This window comes from Bos javanicus, chromosome 19 (genome assembly GCF_032452875.1).
Source record: "Bos javanicus breed banteng chromosome 19, ARS-OSU_banteng_1.0, whole genome shotgun sequence".
NCBI lineage: Eukaryota > Metazoa > Chordata > Mammalia > Artiodactyla > Bovidae > Bos > Bos javanicus.
In genome coordinates this window covers 49,433,696-49,445,723 of record NC_083886.1, presented here as the reverse complement: position 1 = coordinate 49,445,723, position 12,028 = coordinate 49,433,696, and the positions used below count along the sequence as shown (strand labels likewise).

The following is a 12,028-nucleotide window of genomic DNA, read 5'->3' as shown; positions in this document are numbered from 1 at the left end:
TAAGTGGCTGTATGTTTTCTTGAGTAACAAATGCATGAAAATTACCTGCTTCACCTAGGTGAGATCAGTGGTCTGCGTGAAGTCAACAAACGTTCTCCTTGGTTGCTGCAACCTGTCGGATGTTCATGGAGAAGCTCTGTACTCTGTTATGGCTGTGTCCCTGTGCTTCTCCTTCTGCTTTTATATCTTCCACAGTTGAGGCTGGGTATATTTCTTCAAAGAAGTAGCCATGAATATGCATAAATATACTTTTTAACATGAGCTTTCCTAAACTACAGAGAGTTCTTCCTGCCTCTTGAGGAAGGAACTCTTGGGGGAGAGGCCCATCTGTTCTGCACGAGCATTTAGCTTGTTCAGATCTCTGCATTTTATAAATGCTTCCTACTAAGAAAGCATTTTTTAAAGTCACTGCTTGTACCAGGTAATTTTTGCTGGGGCTGGGAAAGGGTTGGGTTTTTTGTGGGAGAGGGGTGGGTGGGTATTTTTTGTTGATGCTGTATGTGCCAGTGTGTTCCGAGGCAATAACAAGTTGCTGTGAAAACAGCATGTGCTGCTGCCTTTGTAACTGCATGGAAACTCTCCACATGGGTTTTTCTCTAGGTCAGTGCAGAAATGTGTAAGCTGGGAGATGCAAATGTAATATTTTTTTTAACAGTTTATGAAATTAAGTTATTAAATATAACAAAAATAAGATAAAGTTGAATTACTTTAATGCTATATAATTCTCAAATTAGCCTTGTTTTACAAACCTTTAACCTGCATTTTAGAAATCAAAGTTGATATGCTTAGCTATCTTTTGATTAATAAAAGCTTTCTTAAAGTCCCACACATATGGACCATGGCAGCTAATTTTGTAATTTAAGCATTAATATGAACTACCTATGGACATATATTAAACTAATTGACAAAAGTCTCAGAGTGCCGCCTTTACTTTTCTGGGGTTTCCCTACAAGAGTATAAGCCCATAGGAATGTCATTCTTGTTCAGTAAAAGTCAGCACTGAAATGCTTTTCCCTCAAAAGAGTTGGCATTGACAATAATCCTTTTGTTGTTTAGTTGCTAAACCATGTCCAACTCTTTGTGATTCCCTGGGCTGCAGCACACCAGGCTTCCCTGTAATTGTTAGCAGGTTTTGGTTTTGGAGTTTGTTTTTGTTTCTTGGCCTTGCTACGCGGTTTGCAGGATCTTAGTTCCCCAACTGAGAATCAGACCCATGCCCTTGGCAGCAAAAGCGTGGAGTCCTAACCACTGGACCCCTCTCCTAATTCCCACCAGTTGTTTATAGAATGTTTTCTATTTTTAGAGCCCTATTAATAGGCTTCTCCCCCCAAGTCCCCCACTAAAGTTAAGACACCATTGTCTCTCCTGTGACTGAGAGGACAAAGAAAGGAGAATGTTGTTGACTGTCACGTGTTAGAAAACCACTAAGCCATCCAATCTTGTCTGCATTGCGTGGGCATTTAGCATTGCGTGGTCGTTTAGCAGTACCGCAACAAGTGCTGGACTGGAAGATAGAGACTTGGTTTTTAGTGCCAGCAAAACCAGTTACTAATCCTTTGACTTTGGGTAAGTCACTAACCTCTTTGAGTCTTGTTCTTCCTTCTACAAAGTAAGGATAGTAATTATTTTCTCAACCTGCCTCACATGTAGATCAACACCAAGAGGTAATACGTGCAAAATTCTCCTGTAAATGATAGCACTATAAAAGTGTATCATCTAGGTTTATTCTCCAAGTGGTATATTTTTGCTTTATTCTGTTTTGCTTTTCTTTCAGTGGAAACCAAGCAGATCCTTTCAGAGTTCTCTAAGTTCTGGATATAACATGTGTGTCTACACAAACCATGACAGAGTTTATTGCGGTGGGGGGTGGGCAGTTTACAATTCTGTTTCCTTAATGATAGAACCTTTCCTTGTCAGGCACCATTGTGAAACTTTCCTTTAAATGGGACAATTTGCATTCTCATTCCACCCATCCAGTAGGAATTGGAAATGGGAAAATTATTTAGAGCAGTGTTCTACAAGGACCTATTGGTTTCGGTGCAAGGGATGAAATACTGTACTTTATCATTCCAGCTTCTTTAAGTTCTGGGCTCTATTCATTTTAAATGATTTGAAAAGAGATAAGAGAGAGGAGAGAGTTATTACACTCGTAAAAGTGGCTTCTATTACAGACTGCTAAAACAATAGTGAAAAATACTGCTTTTCTTAGTTTCTGGAATTTGGTGAAGGGCCAAAGATTTATTTGCATTTGGATAAGTGTGATGGTTTTATCTTTGTGCAAGTTGAATGTCATCATCTCAGCTGTGATCTGAGAAGTGATACAAATTTCAGAAAAAAGTTTTGTGTTTTTTTCCCCCCCTAAAAGGAAGAACTTCATGTCTATTACTGTATTTGCTTTTAATGGATATTACTAGGTTTTATTTTCGTCTTTTAAAATTAAAAGACACCCAGTCCTTTTAAAGTATTTAGTTCCATATAAGTATTTAGGTTATTTGCTGTATCAACTTTGCTTTCCTATCACATTTTCAACTTAAATGCTTAAATAGCTTTCTTTTACCTTTTCTTGCATGTACTTATATTACTTACCAAGGTTGAAGCAAAGCTAGAATTGAAGCCAGTTTTCTGCTTCAGGAAAGAGCTCTGGGTTTGTGGGTTACGACCCAGGTGGTGTTGTAGTGCTGTAACAAGTCTCTTTCCTCATCTGTAACTGGGCATCATCTGCTCTGACCTTTCTGAAATGCCTGTTCAGAGGATCGTATTAGATCATAGCTATAAAGTGCTCAGGACTTCCCAGGGGGCACTAGTGGTAACGAACCCGCCGGCCAATGCAGGAGACACAAGAGATGCAGGTTTGATCCCTTGGTCTGGAGGAAGGCATGGAAACCCACTCCAGTATTCTTGCCTGGAGAATCCCAGGGACAGAGGAGCCTAGTAGGCTACAATCCTTAGGGTCGAAAAGAGTCTAAGACACGACTGAAGTGACTTAGCACACATAAACTGCTTAGACATAAAAAATGCTCTATAAATAATGCTGCTCAACTTGTTAAACTACTCATCGTAAGCATTTCCAGCTGTCACTCAAGTATTCTAGGCAATTAGTTTTACTGTTCCCACAGTTAATTTATGTGCTATCTTGAAGAGGGCATTGCAGTGCTCATCAGTCCCATCTCCATTCCTCTAGGCTTCAAGCAAATTTCAGAAGGCTCCAGAAATCTTGAAGAGTTCTAGCCCTTATTATACATAAGTGAGAAGCATTACGGAGCTTGTGCACCCCAGAACTCATAAGTCAAAAGCAAAGCAAGAAGACACTGAGTTTGTAAACTTTAAAAATTGGCCTTTCATTACACCAGTTTTCTAAGTTATCTGGATTTAGGAGGCCTTTCTGCAAGGAAATTTGCTCCTTTAAACAGTCTAGGCCGACGATTCTTAAACTAGTGGGCAGTCATGAAGATGGTGAGATCTTTTAGCCCCCTTGACCAACTGACATCCAGCTAGAAAATGTAGCTACAGGGCTGGGTATCAGATGGGAAGTACTTCTGTATTTAAATTCCCTATCCTGGTGGCTGCATTATATTTGGCATCTTTTCAGGCACTGACTCCTCCAGTACTCTTATTTCCAAAGTCTACATGGCAAAACGATCTTTTCCGAAGAACATCACAAGGATTTTACTTCACTTTTTGCTACTTTATCTTGCTTTGTCAATTTACCAAGTTCGCTGCTGGGTAAGCATCTTATTTGATAATGAGAGAATAGTGAGAATACTGCTTGGGAATGCTAAAGTAATAGATAAGATCAGACTGATGTGTGTAAAATTCAGGAAGATCCAGAGATGCACTGCAAAGAGTTCACATTGACTTTAGGCATCAAATTTCCATCAGTGCCTGTTTGAATGTAGTTGAATTCACCCATCTTGGAAGTTAAACCAATATAAATCTGTCAAGGATCTTAGCCAGGAAGGGCCAGTGTTCATTATTGGATGGTGTAGATCCAATTTTGGATCCAGCCCACCCCCACCCCCGCCTCCGTGAGAGGAGCAAGTCACTGAAAAAAACGCGGGCTCACGGAAGTCTTGCTCCATCACTCATTGCTTCATCCTTTCTCAAGCCCTGCATCCCTTGGCTGAGGCTAGCCTCCCCGGAAAGGCAAACTTAACAGGTTTCTGCAAACGGCACATGTCTCAAAGTCGTGGGTACGGAAGGATTCAGGACAAAAGATCCAGAGAGGGACAAAAAAAGTTGAGCAGTTTTCCTCCCTTTATAGAAGGCGGCACAGAGAAAGGGTGGGTTTCCCCTTTGTAGCTTGTCAGTCTGGTGCCCGAGAGGCCAAAGTGAGGGGCGTTTAAGACATCTTCAAAGAAAGTGCGAGACTGATTTTTCCTAAAGTCCTACCACAGGAAAGGAAAAAGGACCCGCCAAAAAGTAGCCAAGTCAGCAGCCAGCGTTGGTTTGCCTTCCTCTAGTCCCCTTGACTCTTCATTGTTGAAATCATCCCACTTCCTTCCTGCTTCCGGGACCGAGGCTCACAGAGCCCTTTTCAGACCCCGAAGAAGACCACATCAAGGACAAGCTAGGTCTCTGGCTTCCACACGCGGGGGACACAGGTTTCATCTGTTGGAGACCGAATGCCCTCAGGTTTGCGCTGCGCGTAATCAGGTGACTCAGAACTGGAGAACCGCTGTGTGCGATAGCTGCTAAGAAAAACCCCGCCGCACTCGAGGAGATGCAGGAACCACGCTGCTTCTCCACTAGCCTCGCCCTGGTTCAGGGGGCTGGGGCGGGGCGGGGCTTCCCCAATGGCCACGTCCGAGCCTAGAGGGCCGGGGCAGGGCGGGGCTTCCCCAATGGCCGCGCCCGAGCCTAGGGGCCCGGGGCGGGGCGGGGCTTCCTCTCCCGCGCTGGGTGGGGCGGAGCTTCCCCACTTGCCGCGCCCGGGCCGAGGCGGCTGGGGCGGGGCGGGGCGGGACGGAGCTCTCCTCTACTAGCCTTCCCCGCGTCCCTCTACTGCGCATGGCACGCTGCGTACCTCCCTCCCAGTAACCGGCCTGGCGGCAGCGCGGCCTTAAACCTAGGAGGCGGAGCTCAGACTGAGCCGGGACTGCTTGCTAACTCCAGGACCAGGTACCGGGCTGGCGGGGGCCGCCTGGTGCGCTCCGGGGATCAGTTCCTCCTCGCCCTGACGCCGATTCCATCTCCTCAGGGGCGGGCCTTCATCATAGCGGCCACCCTTCGCCTCCCTCGTCCTCCGCGGGCCCCCTTTACACACGAATCCTTCTCGATTCCCACAATGAGGGGCTGTAGCCCGAGAAGAGAATAGGCTTGGGCCTGGCCCGGAGACACCGCAGCGGAGTTGCCGGGCGGAAGAGGCGAGCGCCTGCTTTCTCTCTCCCCTTCCCCCCCCTGATTTCCAGGTGGGAAACCTGGGGCCCAGGTGACAGTTTGTCCTGATGTAGCGAAGAGGAGGCATATCCTCTCCCCGCACCCCATTTGCGCCTCCCTCATCCGCATCTCTTCCCAGGCGGGACAGGCAGCAGTAGGTCAAGCCCTCCTAAGAGAAGAGCTCAGGTATTCCCTGAATCAGCCTAAACAGAGCTTCTGATTGTCTTGTTTTCCAAAATGCTTAAGTGCCCACAGCACCTTGGGGTGGAGATGCGGGATGGGGGTAGGGAAGTGAGCGCGAGGGAGGGGAGTGGTTAAATAAAATTGTTCAAGTTTTCAGGAAATGGGGAACCAACTTTTCTGCCCAGCCTTCTGCTAAGGTATCCTACTATATTCGAACTTAACTTCATCCCAAAGAGGAAAAGACGTGCCAATTGATCCTTTTCTTACTGTAACATTTGTTGGGGTAGAACCGAATTCCAGTATGTTTTTGTGGCATTAAGACAGTTTTTCATTGACTGATCTATGCTTTTCTTTAGAGATCCCCAACATTGTTTCTTGTCCCTGAAAGTTGAAGAAACCAAATCTTTTCTGATTATCTGCCTCAAGCCTATTCAGCCATAAGATAAAGTGTTGAATTGGTTAAATCTGTTGCCCTTTAACTAGATTTCTTAGAGGTGTTGTGACCCAAATGCAGTGTTTATAGTTGTAATCCCAGACATGGAAGAAGTTTAGAAAACCAGTGACAAAAATAGGGGAAAAAGAAAAATTGATAAGGTAAATAAATTTTCCTTTCTATACCATTTAGCATCTGGTCAGTGTTGTCAAATCAGATGATGCCTTTTCAGTCATTACATCTTTACACTCAGTCTTGAGGCTTCTCCCTAAGCTTCTCTGTTATCACTTACAGCTTCTCGAGCACAGGCTTTGGAATAGACCTGATCAGTCCTCTATTACTTGCCTGTGTAACTTTCGTTATTGGTTGTTGTTGTTTTTATTTTAATTTTTTGGCCATGTCATACAGCATGTGTGATCTTAGTTCCCCACCAGGGATTGAGCCTGCTCCTCCTGCAGTGAAAGCAGGGAGTCTTAACCCTTGGACTGTGAAGGAAGTCCTATGTCTGTGTAATTTGGGCATTTAACCTGAGTCCTAATTTCCTGATCTGTATAAAACTAGGATCAATAATAACTTATTGTGAGCTGATCTCCATGAAGCATTTAACACAGATGCTGGCACATGCTAAGTTCACCATAAGTGTCTGCTGCTTTGATTATTTTCACTATTATTAATTTAACAGACACAAGAGTGTCCATGTTAAGTGTTGGTCACAGTAGCCCCTGGGAATGCAACAGTAAACAAGATGCATTCCCTGCCTTTACAGACTCTAGTGTAGGCCGTTGAGAGAGTGGTCTGTATAAGGATTGAATACAGAGGCCAAGCATCTAACCCGGGTTGGGTGGGGCAGTCTTGTAGGACTTCCTGTAGTAAAAGGACAGACAAAAGATGAATAGATTGGGAAAGCGTAAGTGGTCCACGAGGGGAAGCAGGATCTTTAAAGTTTTTCCTTTGGGTTCCATTTCCTACCTGCCTTTGAAGTTGTGCTCAGTCGTACCCAACTGTTTGTGACCCCCATGGACTGTAGCCCACCAGGCTCCTCTGTCCATGGAATTTTCCAGGCAAGAATACTGGAGCGGGTTGCCGTTTCCTGCTGCAGGGGATCTTCCCAACCCAGGAATCAAATCCTTGTCTCTTTCGTGTCCTGCATTGGCAGGCGGATTCTTTACTATTGCGCCACCTGGGAAGTCCATTGCCTCCTGGGAAAGAGGATTATATTCACTCAAGAAACTAAGAGAATCCAGGCTTAGGGATACCAGACAAAGGGTAGGTAAGGAGCAGGTGCAGGACTGAAACAAGGGGCTTATGTAAAAGTCTGCAATCTAAGTGATGAAACTTCACTTTCTCTCTATTTCTCTCTCTCTCTCTCTCTACTAGCTTCAGAATGCTGGCAGCCAGGATATACACCCTCAGGAGATTGGTGGATTCCCTGCTAGATAAGATGAACAGTGCAGGAAAAAAACTTATGGACATTGACTTTGGGGTTTTGCAGTAAAAGTTGACAGGTCATCTTAATTCTCTATAGTGAAGCTCTCCGCATACACAGGCTTCCATCAGGTTTTCACTATCTAACTATTAAGGAAGAGAAAAGAGAACATACTGCATCCATAACACAAAAACAGTATGCTCTAAAAAAGAGGGGAACAACTGGGGGAAGAAAGGACCTATTGGAAATTAAAACTGTGATAGCCAATTTTTTGTGTGTGTGTGAAAAGTATTGCAAGGTGATGTTGAGGAAATCTCTTTAAAGTGGATCATAAAACAAAATAGGAAAACGAAAGTATAGGAAACAGGGAAGTAAAGAGTATTAACATAGGAAATTAATTTTTGACTAAAAGGAGTTGTAGAAGAAGATAACGGAGGAAGTGGTGGTGAGGAAATTATCAATAAATAATACAAAAGCATTTTCCTGAATCAAAGAATAAACCCAGGGTTCACTAGGCACCAATAGAATATGAAAAGAAAAAAGACCTAGTAAGACTGGTGACAGAGAAGATTCTAAAAGCTTCTGGAAGGAAAAAAAAGTATATATAAAGAATCAGGAATAAGAATAGTACCATGGACTTCCCAGGTGGGAATGGACTTCCCAGGTGGCGCAATGTCCATATGCTCCATGTCCTACATATGAATTTATCCCAAGGCTTACTTCCCAGCTTTCTGCTTTTCTCTCAGCATTTTCTTCTAAAGTGAATTTCTGTCACTTGTACAGCTTCAGAGCCATCTCTAACCCCTCTTTAAGCATCAGCCTTACTTTTCTAACTAAATGGTATTTCCACTTGGGATATATAACTTTTCTTAACTGCAGCATAACTTAAAAACTCAAACTCATCTTTCCACCAAAATAACTTCCATCTCTGACTTTTCCTATTTTGTCTTTGACACACTATTCTTCGCAGTTACTCAGGCACACACACAAAAAAAAGTCATCAGAGTTGTTCACAGGTAAAACAGGTTCCCTGATAAGGTAGTGAGTTTTCAAGCAGAGACTTGATAATCTTATATCCAGGTGTTTATAAAGCTGTTCTTCCAAAGAGTGGAGGATAGACTCAATGACTTGTGGTGTCCTTACTAACTTATTTTTCTTTCTCCTTATCCATCTGTTTTTTTCATTGGAGGATGATTGCTTTACAGTGTTGTGTTGGTTTCTGCCTTACAACAACATGAATTAGTCATAACTATATATATGTATCCCCTCCCTCTAGAGCCTCCTTCCCACCCATCCACATCTGTTTCTCAATATTCCTTCTGCCACAGGCTCATATCACCACAGATGTGGCCCAGAATAATTGTATTCCCTCTTTTTCTTTTTTTCATTATACTGGATTCTAACTAACATTCCTTTCTCTGGGTTGTTTTTACCTCCCTCCTCTCACATCTCTTAGCAGATTATACAACCCCTTACAACCTTCAGTTCAGTCGCTCAGTTGTGTCCAACTCTTTGCAACCCCATGGACTGCAGCACGCCAGCTTCCCTGTCCATCACCACCAACTCCCGAAGCTTGCTCAGATTCATGTCCATCGAGTTGGTGATGCCATCCAACCATCTCATCCTCTGTCGTCCCCTTCTCCTCCCAGCTGAAACACCAGGGAAGCCCCTCACAACCCTAGCCCACCTGAAAAAAAGAATGGAAATGTGGCCTATTTTTTTCTAGATTCTTCAAAAGCATATCTGAGTATTTATTTTAGTCATTTTACTTTGAAAATCAGCTTTGTTCAGCTATAATTTACCTGTAACAAAATACACCTATATCAAGTGTACAGTTTGTTGAGTTTTGACAAGTACACTTACATAACCACCATGCAATAAAGATACAGAACTTTCCCATCACCCTGAAAAGTTCTTGTGTGTCTCTTTGAAGTTGGTCCCTTATCTCACTACTGGGTCCAGGCAACCAAGACTTGCTTTCTGTCGTACTTTTGCTTTTTCTAGGATTTTATGTGAATGGAAACATTATGAAGATTTGTGTCTGACTTTTTTCCCTTAACCTGAAATTGTTGCCTATATCAGCAGTTTGTCCCTTTTTATTGCTGAGTAGTATTACATTGGTGTCTGTTCAGTTCACTTCAGTCACTCAGTTGCGTATGATTCTTTGCAACTCCATGGACTGCAGCATGCCAGGCCTCCCTGTCAATCACCAACTCCCAGAGTTTACCCAACTCATGTCCATTGAGTTGGTGATGCCATCCAACCATCTTATCCTCTGTCATCCCCTTCTCTTCCCACTTTCAATCTTTCCCAGCATCAGGGTCTTTTCAAATGAGTCAGCTCTTCCCATCAGGTGGCCAAAGTATTGGAATTTCAGCTTCAACATCAGTCCTCCCAATGAACACTCAGGACTGATCTCCTTTAGGATGAACTGGTTGGATCTCCTTGCAGTCCAAGGGACTCTCAAGAGTCTTCTCCAACACCACAGTTCAAAAGCATCAATTCTTTGGTGCTCAGCTTTCCTTATAGTCCAGTTCTCACGTCCGTACATGACCACTGGAAAAACCATAGCCTTGACTAGACGGACCTTTGTTGGCAAAGTAATGTCTCTGCTTTTTAATATGCTCTCTAGGTTGGTCATAATTTTCCTTCCAAGGAGTAAGTGTCTTTTCATGTCATGACTGCAGTCACCATCTGCAGTAATTTTGGAGCCCCCCAAAATAAAGTCTGACACTGTTTCCCCATCTATTTCCCATGAAGTAATGGGACTGGATGCCATGATCTTAGTTTTCTGAATGTAGAGCTTTAAGCCAACTTTTTCACTCTCCTCTTTAACTTTCATCTGGAGGCTCTTCAGTTCTTCTTCACTTTCTGCCATAAGGGTGGTGTCATCTGCATATCTGAGGTTATTGATATTTCTCCCGGCAATCTTGATTCCAGCTGTGCTTCATCCAGTCCAGCATTTCTCATGATGTACTCTGCACAGAAGTTAAATAAGCAGGCTGACAATAGACAGCCTTGACGTACTCCTTTTCCTATGTGGAACCAGTCTGTTGTTCCATGTCCAGTTCTAACTGTTGCTTCCTGACCTGTACCACATTTTTATTTATTTATTTTTTAAATTTTACTTTATTTTTAAACTTTACATAATTGTATTAGTTTTGCTGTACCACATTTTTAAAATCTATTTACTAGTTGGTAGATGCCTGAATTGTTTTTAACTTGGGGCTATTTTGAATAATGCTTTTATGAACATTCATATACAAGTTAATGAGAAGATATGTTTTCATTTCCCTTGAGTAGATGACCTAGAGCAGAATTATTGAGTCATGAGAAGCTATTAAACTATTTTCCAGAGGGGCCGTAGTTGTTTGCATTCCCACCAGCAGTGTACGAGAGTTCCAGCTGGATGTCCTTGTCAGCACTTAGTATTGTCAGTCTTTGTTTAGCCATTTTGATGGGTGTTTAATGGTATCTCTTGGTGGCTTTGTGTGTGTCATCATTTCCTTGATGACAAGTAATGTTGAACATCATTTCATGTGCTTAGTGGCTGCTCCTTTATCTTCTCTTCAGATCTGTTGTTGCCATTGTTTAAACTGGGTTATCTTATTATTGAGTATAGAAATTCTTTATATATTCTGTATATAAAGTCCTTTGTAGATACACACACACACACACACACACGCATGCACAGAGTATGTTTTCTCCCAATCTTTTCAGTTTCTTAGTGGTGTCTTTCTAAGGCAGACATTTTAAATTTTGATAAAGATTAATTTGTCATATTTTTCTTTTATGTTTCATGCTCTTGATGTTCTGTTTTTGAATCTCTACTTATCCCAAGATCATGAAGATTTTCTCCTCTCTTTTCTTTAGTAGTTCTAACTTTTTCTTTAGTTCTATGATCCATTTCAAGTTAATTTTTGTGTGCAGTATAAGGTCAGCATTGAGGTTCATTTTTTTCTAAATAAATATCAAGTTGTATGCAGACTGTTTTTCCCCATAAAATTACTTTGGTCATTCTCTTGAAAAGTAATTGACCATATATGTATGGGTCTATTTCTAGGTTGTCTGTTCTGTTTCATTGACCCATGTATCTATCCTTAGACCAAAGTACACCATCTTGATTATTTTAGCAATAAAGTAAGTCTGGAGTTCAGGTAATAAAAGTCTTCTGACTTTTTTTTTCAAAATTATTTTGGCTATTTTAGCCAAATATTTCCGTGTAAATTGTAGCCTGAGCTTATCAGTTTCTTTTGAAAGTCTGCTGGGATTTTGATAAGCATTGCACTGAATCTGTAAGTCAATTTGGAGAGAAATGACATCTTAATAATATTGAGTCTTCCCATTTATGAACATGGCATATCTTTTTATCTAGATAAAAAGGTCTTACAGGTCTTACTCATAGTTTATTAAAATTATTCCTAATCATTTTATGTTTCCATTGGTTTATTGATGGTATTTTTAAAATTTCATTTTCTGATTTGTTGTTGCTATATATAGAAATACAACTGGGTTTTATAATTGATCTTTATAAATTAATTTTCTTAAGTATAATGATTTTTTTTGTAGAAAACTTAGGTTTCTACATAGGGCTTCCCTGACAGCTCAGT

The 12,028-nt window shown here is 42.0% G+C and overlaps 1 protein-coding gene across 18 annotated transcripts in view; it reads left to right on the top strand.

Moving 5' to 3' along the window:
• Positions 1 to 1,155: 1,155 nt before the first annotated feature.
• The window catches only part of STRADA (STE20 related adaptor alpha), a 32,404-nt gene continuing 21,531 nt past the window's right edge, over positions 1,156 to 12,028 (top strand). For 3 of the 18 annotated variants that reach the window (XM_061392336.1, XM_061392330.1, XM_061392324.1), the window contains exon 1: positions 5,125 to 5,408. The gene's annotated coding sequence lies outside the window, so the exon portion shown is untranslated. The other 15 variants (XM_061392331.1, XM_061392326.1, XM_061392329.1 and 12 more) reach the window with 12 other exon arrangements.